The sequence below is a fragment of the Barbatula barbatula genome (assembly GCF_947034865.1).
Source record: "Barbatula barbatula genome assembly, chromosome: 18".
Classification (NCBI taxonomy): domain Eukaryota; kingdom Metazoa; phylum Chordata; class Actinopteri; order Cypriniformes; family Nemacheilidae; genus Barbatula; species Barbatula barbatula.
Genome location: NC_136781.1, coordinates 14274688 through 14301019, shown reverse-complemented (window position 1 = coordinate 14301019; position 26332 = coordinate 14274688). Strand labels below are relative to the sequence as shown.

Genomic DNA, 26332 nt, shown 5'->3' with positions numbered 1-26332 from the left:
ATTTTTAACAAATTTTGCATAAATCAAAACGCATCAAATATACAATATTTTAGTGCATTCCCTCTTGGTTGTCTCTCCTGAAACTCTACCATATGAGTTACTACACATGCTTAAAAACGCGTTTAGCAGGATTTCCTAATATTTTGTTTTATTATGGTTTTGTCATCATCATCATGTAGATGTAATGTGATGTGGTTCGGGTCGCGGCATTTGTGTCAAACGGGCAGGGTCGGGTAGGTATTTAAATGAGTGCTGCTGTCGGATGTTCTTTTAATTACTGCGGGTGCGAGGTGGGTTTATCAAACTGGACCTGCGCAGGAGTCTGGTGTCCCTGGTCTTATTTTGTTTTTCGTCTGGTTTGTTAGCATAGGAAGCGACCCGTCGTCTGGCATCTGATGAGAGAGTGCTTCTAAAATGGCCTTTTTATCTGCACTTATTATCCTCGTATGTCACTGTCATAGAAACAACACAGCGCAGGGATGGAAGGAGCACGAAACGTATCAGAATATCATTTAGAGCGGGATTGTCGCCTGCAATTGTGTGGAAGAGATCTCTGGAGACCACGATGTGGCCGATCTTATGACACCCTTCACACACACTTTAAATCAAACATACTTGATATGGAGTGTGAAACGGGTCTGTGATTTTTAGTTTGCATCAGAGCACAGAAATAACTGACAAACAGCATCATGGCCCTAAAGCTATGACAAAATGTTTGCTGTATTTAAGCAAGGTACCAGATATCCAGCTAAAGATAACACCTGTATCTTCCACACGAACAAATGATGCGTTCAAGTGTCTGACATATCAGATATACGAGTTGAAATAACATTAACGCAACCAGAATGTAATCTAAACAGAATTAAACTAAAATGATCATTTTACCTTAACACATACCTATACATAGTACATTCAGAAAAACAGAAAATAATATTAAAATGGTCTCTTTCCATGGCAATAAAATATTATTTCATGTATAAAAAACAGTTTAAAGTGGCTTAATAAATGAATTATAAACAAAAGCATAAAAATCAAAACACACCTGTGAGAAGACCTGACAAAGCTTTCTGTATTTTCATCTAATTCAATAAAAGAAGGGACACCATCTGTCATGATCCTGCCTCTCCTTGTCTTTGTTTTCGAGTCTTGTGGCAGGATCATGTCAGTCCCATGTGTTTTGTGTGGAGAAAGAGCATGGTTTTGGTTTGAGAAGCCATGCTCTCTCTCCGGTGTCACGTCCTTTAGCCCCGCCCCCTTGTTTCCCTGTTAGCAGTCCATTAGTGTTAGTCTTGTCTCTAGCCCTGATCCATCTTTCCCTTAGTGTTTCAGTCCCCTCACCTGCCTCGTGCAATCCTCCTGTTAGCTTTCCCTTAGTGTTTTATCCATGTCACCTGTGGCCACTCTCCCTGTGTCATCAGTCCTTGTTAGTGTTTTCCCTTTATCAGCCCCAGTTTTCCCTCTGTCCCTTGTCGGTTCATTGTCATTTTGTCATTATCGTACCTCCTCACGTCACCTTGTTGGATTATTCCTGTCTATGGATTATCGTGTTTGTTCCTGTTCTAAGTTTGTGGATTTTGTTGATTTACTATTCAAAGGACTTTGTTTGTTTTGTTCCCCTTGTGGAAAGTTTTAGTTTACATTTTTGTCTTGTTTTAGTACTTGTTCTCCCCATCGAGGGTCTTTGTTTTAATAAAGTTTTCTTGTTTCTCAAACCGCTGCCTGCGCTTGGGTTCTGTCCACACGCCGTGACACCATCACCTTGCGTGGACGAAAGTGACTTTAACTTGTAAATACAAACAGATGGACACACCAAAACATACATGTTGAGAAAAAAGACTTAAATCCACACTGACAACTTCATTAAAGTTCAAGACCACTGCTGAAACTTTTGTTAGAAAACCATCGCCATGAAATTCTCAACTTTATTAGAGTTTAAAGAAAGGTAACGTGTCAGCACAATTTCTGCTGTTTATTGTGTTTGTTTTGTGTTGCTATCAAAAGAACAAATATTAGCTAATTAACGAGACAACAACACAGAGTTGAAGAGTCACAGGAAAATAAAGCTTCTGCAGTAAAGTACCTCTCATAAAAGATAATGGTATGACTGTAATAGCAGTTTGAGCTAAATAAAACTAATGAGAACATAAATGTTGGACAATGAGAGACCTGCGCTTTCCAACTTCTTTTGAACTTCTGCCCGAAATAAAAATGCAGATTAAAAGGAAATAAATTGAATACAGGACGCAACATCAATGAAGATTTATTAAAGACGACGGTTTGCACGAATTGCCTCTTTAATAGTTTCCGCTATAACACCTCGATGAAACGCTGGAAGGTAGTTTCTCTGGTGACCGTGCTGATGACGCAGGTTCCACAAAAACTCTCAAAAGCACATTTTGACAAATACAAAGCTTCACACTACAGCGCTGGTCAAATCAGCAGGACTGCCACTACGGACAGTAAATGGCCACTGCATTAGCTTTTATCTTCCTTTGTACCTAGGTCAATTGAATCCAGCCCGCACCCCCGCGGGACTCCAGATGCGTTGAGGATATCTGACTTCCTGAGTGATAGTGCTTGTGCCGCGACACGCCTGATGTAAAGGTCCCACAAGACACACTGCTGCTCTATAAAGGCTGTTTTAAGAAACACTACCTCTGGATGTACTAGGGCCTCAGTGGGACACTAGATAATCAATTAGCCTTGTCCTAGCCGAGGCACTTTTTCAGTTCTACCACCGAACAAACAGAACTGAAACACCAACAGTGTGGGCAAGAGAGCCTAGGCAGCACAGCTGGACAGATGTCTCTGTACGTGCTGAATAACCAGGCCGAGTGCCAAAGATGCTTCATTTAACAGCCGTGCTGGACAGGAAAATGAGCCGATCTGGAGAAATCATTCCCAGTCGTCTCTCGCCGCTCATTTGAGGGTCTGGCAGGTTAAGAATCTGGCAGCGATTTATTGATAACAAATTCTGCCGTAAAGGAAAGTAAATACATCTCAATTCAAGCCTCAGGATCGAGCCCAAAGTTCTCAAATTAATTTAAAGGGATAGTTCACCTAGAAATAAAGATTCTGTCCTCATGTTGTTTAAAACCTGTATATGACTCTTTGTTCAGTGGAAAAAGGTTTTGTGTCCATGCAAGGCAAGTCAATGAGGGCCAATGTTGTTGGTTTACTGCCAAAATATCTTCTTTAGTGTTCTGCAGAAGAAAGAAAGTCATACACATTTTCATTTTGGGTGAACTGTCCCTTTAAGTTAAAGAAATAGCCTACGCAAAAATGGTCCCCAATGACAAGGACCATTTTTGGGGTGAACTATGCCATCTGTCATCATTTACTCACACTCAGGTTGTTCCACAAATGAAGATATTGGAAGAATGTCATCAACCAAACAGATCTCATTCCCATATTACTGTCAATATAGCAAAAAAACGGGACATGAGGGGACGAGATCTGAGAAATGACATTCTCACCTGACCGCCTTTCCAGCACCTTTACTTTCTGTTCTCCCTCCACCATTAACCGCACAGCCGTCCTTCCCGCATCTTCAGAGAGTGTTTGCTTGAATCCCGGCATTAATAATTCATTGTTTTCAGCGGACACAGTGAATACCAATTCCTTTATATTGTGAGTCGCCATCATCAAGGCTGATTGCGGCACCCAAGGTCATTAACTTCATCCTGGGTGACGTGCCTGCGAATGTAAATGACCGGCTGACACCGAGGTTACGCTTCAACCTGTTAACCGCTCTATCTGAACCTCTGCCAGCCAGATGATATTATGCTGCACACTTTCCCTGTTTATTTTCATTCTTTCAAAAACGTAACATTATGGCTTTCTACCACAAACAAATAAAACATTCACAAAGTGCCAGCGTGTCTGGGGCGTAAAAATAACAGTATTAAAAGATGCTGCCAAATGTAAGTTGCACGAAATCTGAAGCTTTTTGCAGGTTAAATACTGCGACAACAACATCCTCTGTGGTAATTTATATCCCTCCAGCAGTGAAAGTGTTCCCTGAGGAATAAGAAGTCGGACAGCAGGTGCTACAAGCTGCCTAACTTTAGAAAGGTCACAGAAACAGCTTGGGTGTGGTTTGAAAATATGTTCACAGGCTAATCTTTAAAGATGATGCATTCCTATCCATTAGTACATTTCCTGGGTTGACAAAGAAAGAAATTTGGAAAAATATTAGCAATTTACATTTCTGGGACAGCATTGACCACCATTGTAGAAAAAAATTAAATGGTAGTCAAATGTGCCCTAGAACAGTTTACTGTCCTGCATTCTTCAAAATATCTTCTTTGTGTTCGTCCGAACAAAAAAACGATACACACATTTTTTTCTACTATGGTAGTCGATGATGTCCCAGAGATGTCAGTTGCTAACATTTTTCCAAATATCTTTCTGTGTTCAGCAGCAGAACATAGAAATGTATACAGGTTTGGAACAACATGAGGTTGAGTCAATTATGACAGAAATTTCATTTTTGGTTTGAGTAGAAAGTCTGTGTTCATTGAAATATATGTTTTCAAAAGCATTTAGCCACAAACCATCATCTGCACTTGTTAAGTCAAGAGATTCAAGATTGTATTAGTCACACACACAGTTACTGTATATAATAATTTTATTTAAGAACGGCTCTGGCCAACTCTACAGTTAAATAAAAATATTTAAATTGAAGGCAAAACTAAAATAAGATAAAGCAAAAATAAAGTGGAGGAAAACTAATAAAAACTATTGAAATATTTATAAATAAAGAATGCAGTGAAAGAAAATGAATTTGGTGACAAATGTTGACAAATGAACAGTCTGATCTTATTGGACAAAAATGTGCAAAAAACAAGACGAGTCATCAATATTTCTGCCCTGCTTTCTTTTGTTGCTAAAAGCTCATTTTGAGAGTTCATCAATAGACATGAAAAAATAAAGAATTAAAAGCCACAAAACTCAACTACAGCATTTTTAACCCATGATGATACTTGTACAATGAAACTGACGGGTAAGGTATGTCACCACGAGGGCTTCTTCATTCTCCAGTATAGAGACCCCTAACACACCGGGCACGGCTCTCTGAGCCCATCGCTGATCTCTGTCTGCCCCAACTGACTGTCGGTTTTCAGCCCCCCGCATCAACGCGTGCCATTAAGTGGTCTGCTCAAGAAAAATGGCTTTGCTTGTCCCAGGGTGGTGCAATTGGATCAGCAATTTCTGCCCACAATTGTCCCATAATACTGTGACTAGGTTAATTTCCTGTGGGAAAAAACACTCAAATGAAAAATAAGCAATAAATAAATGAAAGCTGCTTCGCTAGATGTACGCGCCAGCACGGTTAGCTTTTGTCACAGCATTTTGCTGAAAATATATAAACGTCTCAATATGTTTTTGTCGATTAATTTAGAAAGAATAATTATAAAATGCCAAAAAAACATTGTTCCCTGAAACTTTTAGCACTCTAAAAAACTTTTTTACAAAAGGAAATTACAGCAGCAAGGAAACTGACAACAGACTATTTTATGTTCACTGGTGCAATAGTGACATAAAGAGAAGAATAACGTATGGATCTTCCAAAGTTATAAAGACAAGACACCAGAAGACCATCAGAAAAAAGATGCTAAATCTGCTTGAACTCAACCCATGCAAAAAAATGTCTTCATATCCTGAAGAAGATCAAATCTCCCCAAAGAGCAAAAGTGGAGCCCGATAACAAGATTTGAAACAGAGATGGAAAAATGGTCTGGAACTTCAGAAATCCCACTGTCTCTTCAATGATCTAAACATTATTCGTGCTCACACCTCGCTATAATAAAATAATACCTCTCTTGTTATTCATGTAGACAGTCTGACTGACCCAGATATTTTCCGGATGTCTGTGCCTTAAGGGGACTGTCATGGTTGGGCTAACACAGAGCCAAATCACTGAGATGCAAAAGGCACGACCGTTCCAAAAAATTGCTGTCAAAAACATAACAAGCACAGTGAAATTTAGCAAGACCTTAGCCACCCTTAACCCCAAACACTGACAAAACGTATCTTCAAGGAACGAAAAGAATAAAAGAGACAGATCACGGCATCCAATGAACGTTCCTTCATGTTGTACAAATGTAGACACGAATAGAATTCCACAGAAATGTGCATCTGAGGCAAAAAAGTATTTTGGATTCCAGTTTTCAGCCGCAGGCTGTCAGGCCCGGCAATGTCTGGGTACGTTATCTTGCCGAGGAACGTGCTCGCCTCTACTGTCTTTATTGGCAGGATGATGGAGAGAGGGTCTGCCTCGCAAGATAAACAACTCCTCTGCAGCTTGCGCTGCTCCTCTGACTCCTTGGTTTGCCGTTGGCATAGCAGTGGCTGCTTCCATAGTGATGAGCACTGGCCATCCTCATTCATAAATACTGACACACTGAGTGGGCGGAGACTCAAGAACACAGATGCTACAGGCTGCTTGAAACCAGTGATCTGTACTTTTGGATGCAATTATGTACTTCTCCAAATGAATCGAGAGGTGGTTCACATGCCATCGCCGTCTGCTCTGCTATTTGTATTTGCTGAATCGTGTCACTGCTCATTTGCATAAAAATGAACTCTACTGGTAGATGTTGCTTATGTTAGCTAAACATGACATTGTTTATTTCAAAGCGTTCTCAGGGGTGAATTTAGCAGGCAGTGAAGAGCGGTAGTGCCTTTTGACGTCCCCATGAAACCAAAATGAATGTTATTAGGTATGGTAGTCTTAAAGGGTTAGTTCAACAACATTTTTTTTATTCTGTCAAGATTTAATCACTCCCTATACAGTTCCAAATCTGAACACAGAGAAAGATATTTGGATGAATGCTTGTAACCAAACAGTTCTTGGACCCTATTGACTACCATAGTGGGAAAAATGACAATGGTAGTCATAAATGCCCCAGAAATGTTTGCTTAACTACATTCTTCAACAGAACAAAAAAATATAAATGTTCCTCATATCTTTCTCTGTGTTCACCAGAACAAAGACATTTATACAGATCGGGAACAACTCGAGGGTGAGTAAATGATGACAGAATTAAAATTTTGGGTGAACTATCCCTTTAAAAAACACGAGGATGAATAAATAATAACAGAATGTTTATTCCTTTAAAGATATATACAAAAGGGTGTGCTCCAAAAAAGTTGACACACAGAAGATCTAAGCATTCAAAACAGATCGATAGCTGTTATGACATCATCCTGCACTTCAAAACTAAAAGCTTCTAGTGAGGAGCCACTCAATAAGTTTCCTGTTTTAATGAAAATTACGCCAATGCATCGAACAAAGACTGAACATTACAGAAAAACTTCAATGGGATATTTAAACTCTGCCTTCCTTCTTATAGAACATCTATGTACAACTACTGATGGGTAAAATAGTCCCACGCTAAAATGTTTTCTCATTGTGCTTTGTTTCCATCGAGTCATGCAAGTGCGAAACAAATGTCAATCATTTGTTTGATCCACATGCAGCTTTGCATTTTTGCTATTTATTTGCATAACTATTAGACCAGGATCCAATTTTGTTTCCATCTGTTAAATGAAAAGTAGTCAAATGTGACTCAAGTACACGACAACTGATATGACAATTATTTCCTGCTGACTTCACTGCACACTTTTACAGCAGCAAACGCATCAGTCGCTCAATGCTCTCACGTAACTACCTCATTCGTCTGTGACGCATTTGGTGCACTATTCCTAAACCAGTACTAAGAGCTTCTATACTAGGCAAACTTATGTGAATACTTTAGGGACAAACTCGGACTTTGATACACTGCGATAGTTGTATGTGTATTTATACATCAGAGCACGATTTCTGCACCATAACACTGAAACGGAGCTAAATCTTTCTAATAATAGCATGCTTGGTCAATTACAAGCCCTATTTTCCAGAAAGTGCGAAACGCAGCCACCTACCCCCTTCCTGCAAGCTAGTTTCCCCCGGCCTTTGCCAGAGTAACAGAGACACCCGACAACCTCTGCAGTCAGTGGGATAAGTGAGCTGAGTTTGCAGATTAGACCACCTGCCTCAACAGTCCTGCCGTCCTATTTATACCCCTGACAATAAATTAATGCTGGTGAGCTAGACGCCGGCGCTATGAGAGGGGATGCCGCTACGCACGAGCCGTGAGAAAATAACGCCGGCTAATGGACACGACGATGACCTTATTCTTCACTTTAAATGAAGAATAGAGTTCATGCACGTGCCAAACATAATAACGGAACGGCGGTGTACTTGAAAGGAGATCGCCAGTCAGCCGTAAACAAACAACGGATCCTGCCAAGTCTTTCATGCCATTTGCTTTGTGAGAGTAAATGAAATTTCTTCCTGTGTTGTTGTGTTACAGAAAACCAAGTATGAGGTTGATAAAAGTTGCAGTGACAGGTAGAGCTGGAGTAAAGATATACAGTCGTGGCCAAAAGAAACGTGCAACTTTGGATGTCTTTTCTGTTATTTGAAATAGGCCTATATAATTAAATGTGTATAAAATATCTATACGTGTTGCAAAGAACTTTCATGCGTAAACTGAAACTCAGCTTTAAGACTTTAAAGGGACAGTTCACACAAAAATGTAATCTTTTACTATGTATCCAAAATTGTATGAATGTCTTTGTTTCTGATGAACACAGCGATATTTGGAAGAATGCTTGTAACCAAACAGTTCTGGGGCACCATTGGCTGCCATAGTAGGAAAAATGTAAGAATGTATGAAAGCAAACAGTTCTGGGGCACTTTTCACTGTCATTGTAATTTTTTCTACTATGGTAGTCAATGGCGGCCAAGAAATGTTTGGATACAAGCATTCTTCCAAACATCTTTCTCTGTGTTCATCAGAACAAAGAACTTTATACAGATGTTTTTCTATGGATTTTTTTGTACCTGTATATTCAAATAAAACCCTGATATTCTGGGCGGTGACCCAGTTGAATATGACCAGATTCAACCTTTTGAACTGATAATCGCAATAAATCTCTAGCTTGATTACCTAGTGTAGGATACATAATAAAGCTATAGAATATGTGTTGTTGAACAAATCAATAAGCATGCCGGGAATGAGAAGACTTGCTGTTTTCCAGCCTGTGACGCTATTTGTGTCATTGTGATCCATAACAACAGATGCTCCAACTATGTGAGGTTGCCCTTTTGTGTAAAAGAGAGAAGAATTCAGAGCTGATGAAGGGGCATGTTGTGAATACCTCACACTTGGGCACTTGTCAGGTTTATTTCTCTCCCTAGAGCTTTTGGCTTGACACCCTAACGCCCTTTAAGCCTCCGTGACAGATTCAGTTCAGATTCAGATGCTTGGGTTGAACTTTGGCTCAAACAGAGAGCTAATGTTAATTTAAGTAAACGATAAGGTTTGGCCATTGACTGACATCTGACTATGATCCTCTTGTCAAGGGTCTGTTATAAAAAAGCAATCAAATAAAAATGAATTGAAAAAGACCATAACACCTGAACAGAGAAAGCCGGTCCACTACTGATTTAAACAATGGCATACATTCTTGTACCTTAAATTAAATTTCATCATTTACTTACACTCTTGTCATTTTAAACCTGTATGACTTTTTGTCTTCTGCAGAACACAAAAAAATATATTTTGAAGAATGGTGGTAACCAAACAACAGCGGTACCCATTGACCCGCATTGGTTTTGTGTTCATGCAATGGAAGTCAATGGGGGCCAGTGTTGTTTGGTTACCAACATTCTTCAAAATATTTTCTTTGTGTTCTGTGGAAGTAAGTCAAACAGGTTTGAAATTACACGATGGTGAGTAAATGACATCAGATATTTCAGTTTTGGGTGAACTGTCCCTATATGGCACAGTAACATTATAAGCTTGAAATGTAAAAGAATAGCAGAATCCATATCACAACTACAATGAGGATTTTACAGATCACTTTCAATGTAACCATTTAAAAAAGCGTATTAAAGTTCTTTTAAATTTAAAGGGCTCATGCATATAAAATGTAAAATTATATAGATCAAGCATACAAAGAACATAATGTTGTCGTTCATTGGCATGGATGCTAATATAGTCATAATTACAGTTAACATTCTTTGTGTGAACAGGCCTTTAGGCTTCTTTTTCAATATACATCTAAGGTTTTTTCTACCCAGTTTTCATCATCCACTGGGAAAAATCATAAGTCTGATCAGAAAAGTAATAGCAAGAACCCACACAAGTATCACTCATGTCCACCGCACAAATGTGTTGGTGGCTTTATCAACGACTTCTAATAATTAAAAAGGCACAATGGCACAACATCATTTATACACAGGTCTGAAACAAATTCTGAGACGCTTATATTTACATTTAGGCATTTGGCAGACGCTTTTATCCAAAACTACTTGCATTGCATTATCCTATACATTTTACATAGGTATCTGCAATCCTCTGGGATCGAACCCACAACCTTGCGTTGTCAACGCAGTCCTCTTACCACTGAGCTTGAAACAGCTTGTTATGTTTGACAAAAACATTTTCGTGTTAATAGCAAAAAGTAAAATTGACTAGTGCCATATACTGTAAATTATCTGCCAAAGACTGTGACACATGCAGCGATGAAATGAAGGACTTTATACTACGGTGCGGTGAACCTCCAAAGATGAGTGATTCATTTATTTGGATCATTGATACAGGTACATCATCAGTCAATGCTCCTGATCTACAACATTACACAAATGGGCAACACCTCTGAACCTTAAAAGGCATTTGTCTAATTTGTGCAGTGATTAAAACCTCTTAATAAATGTTTAGACTTATCAAAACATGTAATTGTTGCCTCAATTCCTTATAATGAGGCTTCTTATCACCAAATTGCATGCCTGGTACATTATTCTGTGGTGGGAATAAAATACGAGAAAATAGCCGACCATGTTTAATGGCCTGTCTGAATTATAACATATAGGTTGTGAAAAAAACCCACAGCGCTGTCCTATATAACCACAAAGAAAGCCTCTCTGCGCTGTTATGTAACCTCTTGTAGTTCTACACATCACTGGTGCAAAGCATACTGTATGTGTATTCAGACCATCAATATGAAACAAATGTGGATGATTTATGGATGTGTTGCAGAATACATTCAAATAAGCAGCAGGTTTCCCTTAAGGCACACCTTGAGCCAATTCAAATAATATCCTATATCACTATTACAAATGTTTTTTCAATATTTCTATATTATAGCTTTTAACCATGGATATTGAAGTTAACTTAAAATCCTGACTTAATGCCCAATTACGATAACTACAATCATTAAGTTTTACATTATGTTGTAATAACATGTGTTGTGATTTAGAGTTTTGTCCTATTTAGCCACGACAGCGATAAGCAACAAACAAAAAAATTTAACTGACACGTGGTTGCGTTGTTTCTGTTTCTGACGCAAAACTTACTCTTGGAGGCAAGAGGCACTTGTCTTTGTACTCCTCACCTGGTTGCCACCACACACAGTCACTTTCAAAACACACTTAACACCATCTGAACCGAATAAGTTTATCTCATGTCCTGTGGGTTCCAGTAATCCATGTCCTTAGTCTGGGGTCTAATAAAACCAAGATAAACTTATTTGGTTCAGATGGTGTCAAGCGTGTGTGGCAGCAACCAAAGACTACAAAGACAAGTATCTTGCCTACAGTCAAGGATGGTGGTGTGAGTGTCATGGCATGGCGCTGCATGAGTGCTGTCGGAACTGGGGAGCTACAGTTCATTGAGGGAACCATGAATGCCAACATGTACTGTGACATCCTGAAGCAGAGCATGATCCCCTTTCTTCTGAGACTGGGACGCAGGGCACTATTCCAACATGATAACAACCCAGAAACACACCTCCAAGATGACCCCCGCTTTGCTAAAGAAGCTGAGGGTGACTGGCAAAGCATATCACCACCCTATTGAGCACCTGTGGGGCATCCTCACACTGAAGGTGGAGGAGCGCAAGGTCTCTAACATCCACCAGCTCTGTGATGTCGTCATGTGGAAGGCTAACCTGAGAAGCTCTGGTGAACTCCATGCCTAAGAGGGTTAAGTAAGTACTGGGAAATAATTGTGGCCACACAAAATATTGAAACTTTGGGCCCAATTTAGACATTTTCACTTAGGGGTGTACTCCCTTTTGTTGCCAAGTGGTTTATAAATTAATGGCTCTTTGTTGAGTTATTCGTTTGAGGGGACAGAAAATGTACACTGATATACAAGCTGTACACTCACTACTGTACATTGTAGCAAAGTGTAATTTCTTCAGTCATTTCTTGTCAAATGATAATAAAATATTTACAAAAATGTGAGGGGTGTACGCACTTCAGTGAGATACTGTGTATGCTGTGTAATTCAGCTGTTTCTCACATAATTTGCAAACCCTTTCACATAGGTTTTGCCTTGTATATATGCTGTGTAATTCAGCCGTTTCTCACACAATGAGCAAACCCATTCCAATAGGTTGTGCCTTTTATGTATGCTGTGCAATTCAGACGTTTCTCGCCACTGTATCTCGTGTGTCCCAGCTTCATATCGGACTCCAGGAGACAGCTCTGAGTGGTGTGCGGCACACCTATGGAGGTTGACGGCATGGTTTGGTGCTGTTCAATTAGTGCTGCTGCCCTATCAGCAGCCTCTTTAGCCTGCGTTTGCTAAACAGCTGGTAACTGCCGTGTTTGCCGTTGCTCTGTGTACTGCTTGTGGGAGAACGCCAGTCTCTGCCCTTTAGCACCGTGGCTGAGCGCTGCTGGCTTGCTATGCTTTAACCATTTCCCACATACGAGCTTACCCCTTCGTATCTGGGGGGCTACCTTGTACGGGCGGCCGTGTTGTGTTACTAATGCTTGTTATACAGTTATCTCTGTTCTTGTGTGCAGGGTTTGCTACCCTTATCATGTGTGCCATAGCACTGGTCGAGCGCCTTTTGCTTGATTGTGAGCTCTTTTAGTGTTCTGTCGATTGGCCAATTGTTGGGGGGAGCATAAAGCTTTTTGTTCACAAGTGTGTAAACATACTGCCACACTCACTCTTGTCTCGGTACGAGCTCATCTGTGAGGGTTCACGTGGGTGACTTATGTCTGCTCACAACAAAGGAGTAATATACTGTTTATTCTTCTGCCCGTCCACCTGTACAGGATGTGCTCATAGTACTCTAGCCGAGTGCCAGCTAGCCATTTCCCTTTATACAAGAACGATTCCCCCTTTCTGATTTAGTTCACAGCTTCTCTTAAGTGGTTCCTATTGGGTCGACAGACTCGAATGAACACCCCAACTCCAAGCACACTGTACACCGGAATGTGTGGGTAGTGTGTGGGAACGAGGACTGGTTGCATTGTCGCGACGCATGTTGAATACACTATGGAGCGTGTAGCCCCTCTAGGAGGTGTTGTCATGCTCTTAATTGAATAGAATGTGTGTATGGTGCATAACAAATGGCTACGACCCAGAGCTTTGTCCCGTGTTGGACATTCTAGCCCTTATGACTGCGATGGCGAGAGTACTACAGCATACGGTTTTTACTATGGCTGTTGTCACAGCTATCACTGCTTTTGTATGCATGAATGTTCAAAAGGAAGCGCGATCTGGTATTCAGATCTGTGAGGGTAACAGAATGGCTGAGACTCTGTTCCAGCCTGAAGTTTTGCTTTGAGAGTACTGGCTCTCCCTCTGGTTGATCCGCTGCATGCGATCTGTTCTGGGAAGCTTCCGTGTAAATACCCTACTTCTGTTTTGCGCATAGGGGATTTACAACGCTCTTTGTGTATGGTGTGTGCTCGGTGATAGTATGTCACACGTTGACCATGACAACATGGTATGTGCCCATCACTCTAAATGCCATTAGGTGCACAAATGCTATGCTCTCTGCATTTCGCTTGAGTTTTTAGCCGTTGTCACTGTGTGTTAACGCACTTACCCCATATTATGTTTCTTGGATCTGCTCCATTCCTTTCAAGGCAAACAAACCAGCGTGCCTTTACCAGTTGCTAAGTGACGGTTTTGTTGAGGTGAGTCAGAAATGTGCAGTCGAATGCGAAACAAATTTTCAAAAACTAATCAGATCTACACAAATCACAAGAAAGACCCATTTTGGATCCAAAACGGTGAATTTCTATGAACGGTGACAAGTTGTCATCTCTGTTGTATAAACTCCCCATACCTTAGTCACGCAATGTTGCATTATATAGTGGCGGCAGGGCCTGCCCCCGGCAATGGCCAGTGCAAGTTGCATTGCACTGGCGTGATTCATTAAGGCTTCAGGAAAGGTAGAAAAGGAGGTATCCCCATAGCGTAGTTACGCAATGTCTCGTTCCCCCTTCTCAAGGTTCCAACAATAACCAAAGCATTTTACGCATAAAATAATATTACATGTTTATTTTTTAATTAAAATATAATTAATTAACATATTATTATGTATGGTTAATCTTCTGAACATGATATGTGATTGGCCAAATTTCAGATGATACAGTAATGATAATTTATGGCCTTTTTGTAAAAAAAAATTGTTGAACTGTCAGTAAAAGATTTTAAATGAATGCCTTTAAACTTATCATACTTTATTTTTAATGAATCAAAACCAAATTTGTTGATGTGTTTTTAAGAAATTCATTCATCAAGCAAGATTTAATGGGAATCACCCAATAATTGAATATATAGCATCAGCATTCCCATTAGTTTTCTCATCAAACACTAAAGTTAACAACCTCTCAAATGACTCAGGTGTCATTTCTTTTTGCAATTAATAAAGCCCTTAATACCACACCAGTAAATATCAAATATTACATTATATCTCACGCATATTAGATTAAAAAAAAGATGTTCCGGGAGTCTGTGAATACAAGTAATACCAGAGAGCCTCACCCAAAACACTTACATTTTCACAAATGGACATCTATAAAACTTTTGCGCTAGGAACTTTCTAACATATAGAAATGAGATTTGGGCTGTCTGCAGTTTTAGGAAAAACTACTCACAATTTATTAGTGTGAAGCAGAAAACCAGAGGCTCCGAGTCTGGTGGGATATTACACTTGGCTTTCATGATCTCCCTTCACGTTTCTTTAAGAAGAACCTCCTGGAGCTTCAGAACCGGCTACATGTATATTTTCTATGGATACCTACCCGAAGGCAAAACAGATATTTCTCTTAAAAAATAAGCATAGAAGTAAATGAATCCAAAACATGTATATGTGACGCATGAGGAAAAACGAATTCTGCCACATACTTGCTAATGAATTAGCACCGGCGGCTGTAGTGTAATGGGGTTCTACAGCCTGCTAACACATGCTATTTATTTATTCCACCAGAAATAATGAGAAAGCCAATAACAGCCATGCTTACAGCTGCTAAGTGGATTTTTAAGAAGGCTGCAGTCTTGAGATTTTTTTGAAAGCCTTTTATTCAAAAATTACATAATGTCCAACCCGGGCCTGAAGAATTTATTTAGAATAAGAGGCTCTGATGATCAGCTATAACCCAAGAACACCCAACAATGGTCATAATTACACTGTCATCAATATAAGATTGACACTAGTTTAATGAGACTACTATTAGACAGCCTACTATATATTAACGGTTAACCGTCATGGATCAAATCCTTAAGGTTAAACATTGATCACTGCATGCTGATTTATTATCAATCGCTTCATTCAATCCAATGGGCTATATGCACACATTACTTCTGTGTTTCACATGAAGAACCCTATGTAGTTTACGGTTGGGGAGACGGGAAAGTGAGAAAATAGTTATATATACATACCACCGCAATGGTATGTAGCAGTAGCGTTCTACCATTTTTGAATGTTATACATCTATATACCACTGCTGTGTCGTAATGTACAGCGTCTGCTAAATTAATAGGAAATGCATGCAAACAACTCCTGTGCATACAGCACAAAGCAAGATTTTGAAAGCATCACAAAATAACAGTATTTCATCGCTTTCAACAAACAATTGAAGTGTCCTGAAAAAGCTAAAAAGTAAACGCAAACCACATATTTCGTGTTTCTAAGTGCAGTGCCCTCCTCTATTATAAGCACCTTTGGTAAATATAGGCAAAGAAGGCTGTAGAAATACATCTGCATTGTTTCTCCTTTGATCTTTTTATTTAAAAAATCTACAATCTTACAACCTTTCACAAGTGGGGGGAATATAACATTATGAATTAAATATATATATATATATATATACATATATATCTTATACACCCTGGTCACAATTATTGGCACCCTTATGTTTTATAAGTAAAATATCTCCCAAGTATATTCCCATTGATATTTACATTTTCTTAGCACACCAAGGTGACTAGAAACATGAAGTTGGTCGTTCATGACTTCTTGTTGCACAGGAGAATAAATATTAGTAACACAAAGCCCAAACCCCCTTAATCATTTATCAAAATGGATAAAACCAAAGAATATAGTTCTGATGTGCAATATAGTTCTGTTTAGCTACACAAAATTCAAAATGGCTTTAAGGAAATAGTTAAACAATAAAAAATCTAATTTCCAACAACAAGTTTTAATGGACTGGAGATGTTGAAAATCTGCTCTGAACAAGAAGTGTGTCTATATTGTCTCAATGCACAGCGAGGAGAAGAATTTGAGTGGCCAAAGACTCTTCAAAGAGCACAGATGGAAAATTGCAGTTATCAGTTGAATTTTGGGGTCGGAAAACATTTAATAAGGAAAACTGCACCTCCAAGTTGTTGTTCAAGAAACAAATATTCTCCTCTCATCCTAACACAAACTCCACCGTATGAATCTGCCAACCTGGAACTTCAACCAGGACTTGGCTCTATGGCCTTATGAAATGAAAAAGAGTTTTTTCGGCAGCATTAACAAAAGTTAGCTTTGGTCCACACCATCACCACAGTTAAATATGTCGCCAGATCTTTATTGTTGTGAACCAGAGGTACTGGACAACTTGTTCAGATACATGGCGGCATCACGTTTTATATCAAATACCAACAAATAAAAAAATGTAAACCTGGCTTGCTCTGCTAGAAATTCATCATTGGTCGTGGTTAGATCTTCCATCAGCCTTCCTGCCATCCCAGTTCCCTGATCTGAACACTGTAGAAAATGAGTGGGATGAAATGAAGATAAGACAGCACCAAGATTTCCGGGATCTTAAGAGATTCTGTATGAAGGAATGGACTCGGATGACTTGCCATATATTCTCAAACCTCCTCAGACATAAAAGGAAAGACTCAGAGCGAGATTTTGACAAGGGTGTGTAAGAGAATTTTTTTCCCCCACATCAAATTGTTTTACTTTAAAGAAATGTTGTAATAGTATAGATATAAAAAAGATCAAAAGGAGAAACAATGCAGATGTATTTTATTATATTTACCAAGGGTGCTAAGATTTTTTTTTTAAGTTAGATTCAGGAAACTGTTGTCCTGTTAATTAATGGCCAATAATAGTGGAGAGCACTGCATACATATGTGCTTAGTATTTCTTTACAAAGTGACATCACTAGCTACTGGCCTTGCATGCATTATACAAGATTTATAGTACTTTTCATGGACCTTTGTGAGCAGGATTGTTTATTCATAGCTGTTGTGTAGACCTATCCTTAGACAAAAAGACATGTGCCTAGTTTAAATAACATATGAAAGAAAACAGCATAACAAGAAGATCCTTTGGACCTAAGACCATACAGTCTGTTGAAAACAGCTAAATTACTTTTAACCTGAGCCTCTTAATCCTACAAAGTTTACAGAGTCAATGTAGAGAGCGGAGGAGAATGAGACAGCAATCCCCTGATCCTCTGCTCTGATCCCAGTCCCTATTAGTTAGCCCCTCAGAGACAACAGCACCAGCAGAATAAGGCCATTACAGATGACCACACGCATTACAAATCCAAATCCAAAATTCGATATATCTACACAGATGGGGGACGGATGCATATTAAAATGTATCGCAAAGTATTCTGCCTTTGTAATACAGGTACCCAGAAATAACAGACATAAAGAGTCATTGGATATGCGTGCAACACTTTTTCACTGACTTTCTCCTTAAAAAAAAGCCCTGATAATCGAAACCCTTTGTCTTGGAAAAATTAGCCAGAGGATTAAAGAGAACCTAACTTAATGTCTGTAATACATAACATTTAGTTTTGTGAATGAGATAAATGGCTTTCTTTTTTCTGAAGACATTTCCTCGAAACACAGGGCCAGATTTACTAAACAAGCCATTGCGCAATTTAAAAAAAGCACCGCTGGGGTGGAATTTTCTGTGGGTGATTTACTAACAAGGTGCACATTAAAAAAACAAAGGCGCAACATCCAACTTTCATAATGACCAACGCAATCTACTAAACGTTGCGTAAATTAGCGCAGGATTGAAGACGTGCTTTTTTTGGGGCGTTAAATAAAGTCGCAAATAACAGTACGATGACAAGAGCAAACCTTAGTAAATCGCCTCCTTTGTGTCTGAAGAAGAAACTCTCACAAATGCAAATGCAATAAGGTCAGTCGCAAAAACAGCTGTGTCCACGCCCATTCAGCACACATTTTCAATGTCAAAAAGGCATTTGTGTGGCCCTTAAACTCTCCAAAAACAGATTGTTTTGTGACAGCATGCCACATGTTAATAAATGCTCATCCTATATGCTTCCTTAGTTTTGCTATTTTAATACACAGGAACTGACTTCACGTGAGTGTTGGACCTTTGCATGTGTAAATGGACCCCGCTGTTCTGTCTGCCGGAGCTGAACATGTTCCACTAAATCTCATAAAAACATTCTTCAGTTGTGCTGTGCTTCAGAAGATTAGCTTCTTATTAAACTTCCTAATACCTGTCCTTAATCCACATCACATGGCACAAACCTGGAATGTGCAGGCCAAGAGAGGAAAACTAGGCGTTTGTCATCATGGTTGCTTCTTGTCACTGCATTCAGAATTCATCACCAAAATAATGGTCTCGATCCCTCAGTGACTAATATGCACATTGATTTACTGTCGGTGAGAAATATTTGTTGTTTATGGGTGGGGGGGTTTGGACAGTCCCTCAATCATGTTTGGGAGATGGCTGGTAATTCAATTTTACACGTGAAATGAACTCGGTGGGCTGATCTCGCTCCGTGTTAAATCTGACAAAAGTTTGAGAAACACCATTTTTGTCTGATGCATTTAGATGTATGCTGTGTACAGTTTTAGAAGTTCAAATACTTTGATGTCACTGTGGTGAGGAAGGCGGGACGAGAGCCGTGAGGCGGGGCCGGTGGTGTCCCGCACATCTCACAGAAGAGATCGGAGCGTAAAAGGACGAGCGGCAGGACTGTTGATGAGAGAGGACCGGGCCCGGACATGTGTTATGGCTGCCGGTCTTTTACTTCCGTGTTTATTGTTTGTTTCTTTATTTAATGAAAGTTTTGTTAAACGTTTGCCGGTTCCCGCTTCCTTCCTTCCCTTCTATGGATTTTCATTACAGTTTTGGGTTCTACTTAGTACAAAAAACCCCTGCTCATTTCTTTATTTAGCTTGTAAATCTTTCAAATCACCCACATACACTTCAGAGCTGGAGTTCTATAGTTTCACATTACTCATAAATAATCCAATGTTGAACCTGAATCTTTAAACTGCAAGACAGGGAACTGTGTGTTTTTTCGTCGATGTGGTTCTACGTTTTATATTAGCTGCCTTGTCGAACTCTATGAAGTAACTTTTTGGATTCGCAGATTACGTCTCTGCCTGTTTTTCTTTCCGTTCCTCCAACACTGATCTAAAACAACATTTCATTGTGATAATAAAAGCTTTAGAGAATTAGACCAATGATGGAGCACAAAGCGTATATTCAGATTACTTGCTTACAGTCAAATTTAATCAATGTTTGTAGAACCATTCCTATGCAAATGAATGTGATGTTTGAATAGTTAGCAGCTCACACTAGCCCATCTTAAGAGGGACAGTTCACCCAAAAATGAAAATTATTTTCTTCATGTACTCAATCTCCAGTTCTGATGAACAAAGAGAAAGATAGGACAATTACAATGGTACAATCTAAAAAAAAAAATGCTGGCTTATTTCAACCCATCGTTGGGTCAAATATTGACCAACCCAACGGTTAGGGTTACAGTTCTTTACAATTGCTATGACTATACTATACTATACTGCAGTTATATACACAGCAATACAATTAACACATTTGTTGACACAAAATTCATACATTTAACATCAATTTTAAATGCTTTAACTTTAGTATTTTTACTGCAAATTTACAAATGCTTTCACACTGTATGTCAGGACAGATAACATCACGTTCTAAACGTTTAGGCTAAGTAAACAGCATATTGTGAATTACAACAAAAATATATCATCTGTATTCTATTCCACAGGGATAAAAAGCTAATTGAAGTTATGCAAATGTATAAATCACAGCCGTAGTCTTATGTTTAAACCTTCTGTCATACACATGTAGAGTGAGGTACAGAACATATCCATAAAAAATTCCTAAAATACATATGCATCTATAATTTTACACGTGCAATGAAACATTTGAATTGTATTAGATAAATAGTGCTTGCGATGTCACAGTGTACAGACAACATATTGTTTTTCAGTCACTTTGGTGCATTTCTCAAAACAATTCAAAACAAATAGCACAACATCATGGATTACATTGCAAAAGCCTGTCAATTGTTCAAAACATAGACCGCGGAACCAGGGGGGCCAGGGGGGCCACGGCCCGGGCAACTTTTGTACTCTGACAAACTATCTTATATGAATAAAAGCCTAAGTTTTGTTTTTACGAGCCAAACAATACTAGTCACCACACAGCTTCACTCACTCTCACCAACTGCTGCCGATAAAAAAACTCACACTGACTGCTGCATTTTGATTTGAAATTAGTTTGCATTGTTTATCAACTACGACGTTACGTCGACGTAGTTACTAAGTGTGTGAGCGTCGTCGCGAGCTAACGGCGGGCACCTGTTTAACCGCTGGCGGCATTACCAGGCTGCGACAATGAAGGGACAGAAGTCAATATCAGATTTTTTACAAATAAACTGGCGAAACAAAATTAGCAAACTTCTCCAGCTTCCACTGTGGCCTCAACAACAGACCCGGAGCGTCCAACTCCACCACGGACTGCGATGAGCCCTCGCTAGCGGCTCTCCTCCGGCTTCAAGCCAAGCTACCGACAGCCACTGTACAAGTGAGTGCTGCGGGGGGATCTCACAAAACCCAATCAACATCAAGACCCTGCTGTGCTGATGAAGACCAAAAAGGTACAGGGGACTGGGTCTTCACAACGAGCAAGATCAGTTCAATATCAGTGGTTCAAAGATTTTAACTGGCTGACATTGTGTGACACGAGCGGGAAACTTTACTTGTTTTGTTATTGTGTGTGTGTGTGCGGCTCTGCACATCAATCTGATAATAATGTCTTGACTTGATGATAATGACTATGATGTTGATTTAGATTCAAGGCAGCAAGATGAGTTTTCGTTGTGGACTGGACTGGATGTACTTTATGTGTTTGCTATAGTTTCATCTGTGCGTTTATGTGTAAATAGGCTTGGCCTGTTATGTGTGAATGTTAGAGTGGGATCAGAGGGGTTAATCTGAGGAAGCATGTGTGCGCGTGTTCATGTACGTGTACTGTAGATGTGACTGTGTGGTGTCGGAATATAATAAAGTGCTCCGCAACGTTATTTAATATATCAGTAATATTGTCTGTTTCGATGCATTTGCGCCCCCACCCCGTCCGCGTGACTTGAAATTATGGCCCCCCCTTGTTTAGATGCGTTCCGCGGTCTATGGTTCAAAATGATTAGTTCATCTCTCAAAATGACATTTTGACATCAGTGAACATGTCAGTCCTTTTGTCATTGTTCACAAACACGACAGAAATGTTTTGCCACGTTGTCAATATAACGGGTGCTCTATTTATGTAGTATATTTTGGAGTATTTTCAGATGTAGGCATATTTCACTTTCCGTTACTGTATGCGTGACACTGATGGCAAAAGATTGCACAGGATTCACTTTACACTTGTCGGCAAATTACATAACTTGAACAAAGTAATTGTGATGTAGAAAGGACATTTTTTAAAGCACGATGAGAAGAATTTGCAAAAAAGAGATAAACATAGGAGAGACCCCCCAGGCAGAACTTTATGCTGTGTTGCATGAGGAATCTGTCATGATCCTGCCTCTCCTTGTCTTGGTTTTCGAGTCTTGTGGCAGGATCATGTCAGTCCCATGTGTTTTGTGTGGAGAAAGAGCATTGTTTTGGTTTAAGAAGCCATGCTCTCTCTCCAGTGTCTCGTCCTTTAGTCCCGCCCCCTTGTTTCCCTGTTTGCAGTCCGTTAGTGTTAGTCTTGTCTCCAGCCCTGATCCATCCTTCCCTTAGTGTTTCAGTCCCCTCACCTGCCTCGTGCAATCCTCCTGTTAGCTTTCCCTTAGTGTTTCATCCTTGTCACCTGTGGCCACTCTCCCTGTGTCATCAGTCCTTGTTAGTGTTTTCCCTTTATCAAGCCCCAGTTTTCCCTCTGTCCCTTGTCGGTTCATTGTCATTTTGTCATTATCGTACCTCCTCACGTCACCTTGTTGGATTATTCCTGTCTATGGATTATCGTGTTTGTTCCTGTTCTAAGTTTGTGGATTTTGTTGATTTATTATTCAAAGGACTTTGTTTGTTTTGTTCCCCTTGTGGAAAGTTTTAGTTTACAGTTTTGTCTTGTTTTAGATCATGTTCTCCCCATCGAGGGTCTTTTGTTTAAATAAAGTTTTTGTTATTTAACTCTGCTGCCTGCGTTTGGGTTCTGTCCACACACCGTGACAGAATGAACCGACCAAGAAGAACCCAGCAGGCAGCAGTGTTTGCTGCAAGGTCCTGCCAGCCTCGTCCCCTCTGCAGCGTTCGCCAGGATAACTCAGACCTGGCGGACTACCTTGATAGGTTTCTGGAAGCTGCAGGAGAGGTGGTCCTCGGAGAGGAGGAGGTGACCGCAGCATTCATCCACGGCCTCAGGGTTCCCCTATCTCCAGCGGAGACGAGGAGGCTGAGACCGCTGGACTTCGAGGGTGTGCTCAGGTTTGTCATGAGCCGACCGGAGCCCAGGGTCTCAACTGCTCCATGTTTTGCATCTCCGTTGGGCCCCATCCCTGAGGGTCTTGCCCTGAAGCTCGGGGTGTTGACAACCGCCGCGCCACCAGCCTCTGCTCCACCACCAGCTAGCCTCCGTGGTAGGCGTGGACGGAGGGAGTCGTGGGACTCCCCGTCCGACTCTTCCAGCACGGAGATAGTGGGGTCCCCCACCGCTACTCTGCAGCCGGCCACATGTCCTGTGAGCCGGTCAAAGAGGAAGAGGCAGAGGAGAGTGGCACCATCCTGTCCTGCCCAGCAGCCGGTATTCAGCCCTGCCCAGGCGTCAAGTCCGGTGGTCCCGTCCAGTGGTCCCGTCCAGTCCGGTGGTCCCGTCCAGTCCGGTGGTCCCAAGTCCGGTCCGGTGGTCCCGTCCAGTCCGGTGGTCCCGTCCAGTCCGGTGGTCCCGTCCAGTCCGGTGGTCCCGTCCAGTCCGGTGGTCCCGTCCAGTCCGGTGGTCCCGTCCAGTCCGGTGGTCCCGTCCAGTCCGGTGGTGCGTGCTGCACCCAGTCCAGTGTCAAGTCCTGCCCAGCCGGCCCTCCAACCTACAAACCAGTCAGCCTTGCCCCAGCCGTTCCCTACTACGGCCGTCCTGTCATGCCCTACCCCTTCTAGTTCCTCCCACTCCAAGAGAGGTATCACTTCCATGCCCAGACCTTCCTACCCCACCCCTCCGCCCAGCTCTAGGAAGCAGGGTCCTGTCCCTCCTAAGTCCCCACCCAGTTATGTTCCCAAGTTTTTCCCACCAATTCCGCCTCCCCCCTTCCCATTGATGTTTATTTTATTGTCCAACCCCAATCCCTTTCTAGTCATGTCAGCCCTGCCCCTAGTGTGTTCTGTTCTGTGTTTATGGTGTCTGTCCTCCTGTCTGTCAGTCTTGTCATGTTTAGTGTGATCTTGAAGAACTCCTGGAGGAGTTCTTTAAAGCGGGCGCTCTGTCATGATCCTGCCTCTCCTTGTCTTGGTTTTCGAGTCTTGTGGCAGGATCATGTCAGTCCCATGTGTTTTGTGTGGAGAAAGAGCATTGTTTTGGTTTAAGAAGCCATGCTCTCTCTCCAGTGTCTCGTCCTTTAGTCCCGCCCCCTTGTTTCCCTGTTTGCAGTCCGTTAGTGTTAGTCTTGTCTCCAGCCCTGATCCATCCTTCCCTTAGTGTTTCAGTCCCCTCACCTGCCTCGTGCAATCCTCCTGTTAGCTTTCCCTTAGTGTTTCATCCTTGTCACCTGTGGCCACTCTCCCTGTGTCATCAGTCCTTGTTAGTGTTTTCCCTTTATCAAGCCCCAGTTTTCCCTCTGTCCCTTGTCGGTTCATTGTCATTTTGTCATTATCGTACCTCCTCACGTCACCTTGTTGGATTATTCCTGTCTATGGATTATCGTGTTTGTTCCTGTTCTAAATTTGTGGATTTTGTTGATTTATTATTCAAAGGACTTTGTTTGTTTTGTTCCCCTTGTGGAAAGTTTTAGTTTACAGTTTTGTCTTGTTTTAGATCATGTTCTCCCCATCGAGGGTCTTTTGTTTAAATAAAGTTTTTGTTATTTAACTCTGCTGCCTGCGTTTGGGTTCTGTCCACACACCGTGACAGAATCAAAGTACAGGTATATTTTCTACTCTCCCTGATGTCCTGGGCTTTGGATGTATTACTCTTGCAATGCAGCAGTTAAATGCTACAATATCCAAAATTACCACATGCTTTTGTATGTAAATCATCTTTAAACAGAGCCCTTTCATCATCAGGGATGAAATCCTTCTGGAAAATCTCTGTGCAGTGGGTGTGTTGTATAACTGAAGGATCTGAGTATCTATACAGTGAAAGCAACCTGTGAGCAAAGTAAATCTAGTCACAGTTTGGATCAATAACCCCTGTAAGTGTAAGTTGTCAACTTATGAACAGTCAACTTGTTGATATTTGATCCAACAATGGGTTAAAACAGTCCAGAATTTTGGGTTGAAACAAACCAGCATTCGTTCTTTTATAACCCAACAGTTAACCCAACAGGATTGACCATTTTTGACCCAACGTTGGGTTGAGATGACCCAGCATTTTTTTGAGTGTAGTGAAAATGACCCCAGAACTGTTTGCTTTCCTACGTACTTCTAAATACCTTCTTCTTTGTTCAAATTAGGACTAAATATCCTCTTGACTGGGTGCGTAAATTGTTGATTCTGATTTGGTTGTAAAGACTTCTTTTTTTTATTCTTGAACAAATATATTCAGGTAAGTTCAAGCAAACACACAGTGAAGGAATCAAAAAGAGATACTCTATATGTGCCGGGCACCAGAGAAAAGAAAATCTGATGTTGTTTTTTGTTGTTTGTGATAACCAGTCTTAAAATTACACATCCAGGAGGTTCAGTTTATGTAGTTTCTGTTGAGACTGCTGGTTATTTGGTTCAGTAGTTGGCATATTGCAGTACTGTTTGTTCTTTTCTGTTAATGAATTACATTGTATGCAGCCAGTGCTTTTCATCCCATTATTTCTCTCTTAGGTCCAAACCATTTGTAGTGTTATATATTTTAATAGTTTTTATGATGCAAAATCTGACTTGAGTTTACAAGCAATACAAGTAAAAGACACAAACATTTTATTTGCACTTTTTAGTATGTTATTGTAGCTCAAGCATTCAAGCACCTTGTTTCTCTTTATGTAAAACTTGAATGTATTTTTTCTGGCATTGTCATGTGATGCTATTTTATTTAAATTTATGTGTGTACTTCTAACATGTTTGGTTGGTAAAATAAATGTTGTAATTTAAAATCCGGCTAAAATAAGACTAAAATGCTCAGACTTTTAGTCGACTGAAACTTGACTAGACTAAAAAGAGTATGAACTTGACTAAAACTAATAAAAACTAAAATGACAGCTTGACACAAATACTAGACTAAAACGTAAACAGGCCGCCAAAACAATACTAAACAGAACAAAGAAATGTATAAAGTAATTTTACCTACTATGGTAGTCAATGGTGGCCAAGAACTGTAGAGCAGTTTGTCCATTTAGGGCTACTGTAGAAACAACATGAGGAATTCCAAGTAACGGGACCCGCGGTGTGTGTAGATAGAAACCGCTCATTCTAAGGTCATAAAAACATAACGCTTCATTATGTAAAGTCTTTACACACCTCCGAAGACATAGTTATGTATTTTATATTGCATTTTTGTCAAGAGATCCTTCAAAAAACGACACACAGCAACTTTAAGAGCTAGTGGATTGGCTCAAAACCCGAGCACCCAACGACCAAAATGGCAT

General features: G+C 40.4%; 1 protein-coding gene across 5 annotated transcripts in view; it reads right to left on the bottom strand.

Moving 5' to 3' along the window:
• The window catches only part of enox2 (ecto-NOX disulfide-thiol exchanger 2), a 208212-nt gene that overhangs the window by 161254 nt on the left and 20626 nt on the right, over window positions 1–26332 (bottom strand). For 2 of the 5 annotated variants that reach the window (XM_079479788.1, XM_079479790.1), the window contains exon 2: window positions 26031–26156. The exons of the other annotated variants lie outside the window; for them this stretch is intronic. The gene's annotated coding sequence lies outside the window, so the exon portion shown is untranslated. The remainder of the gene's footprint in view (window positions 1–26030; window positions 26157–26332) is intronic. 5 annotated transcript variants of the gene reach the window in all.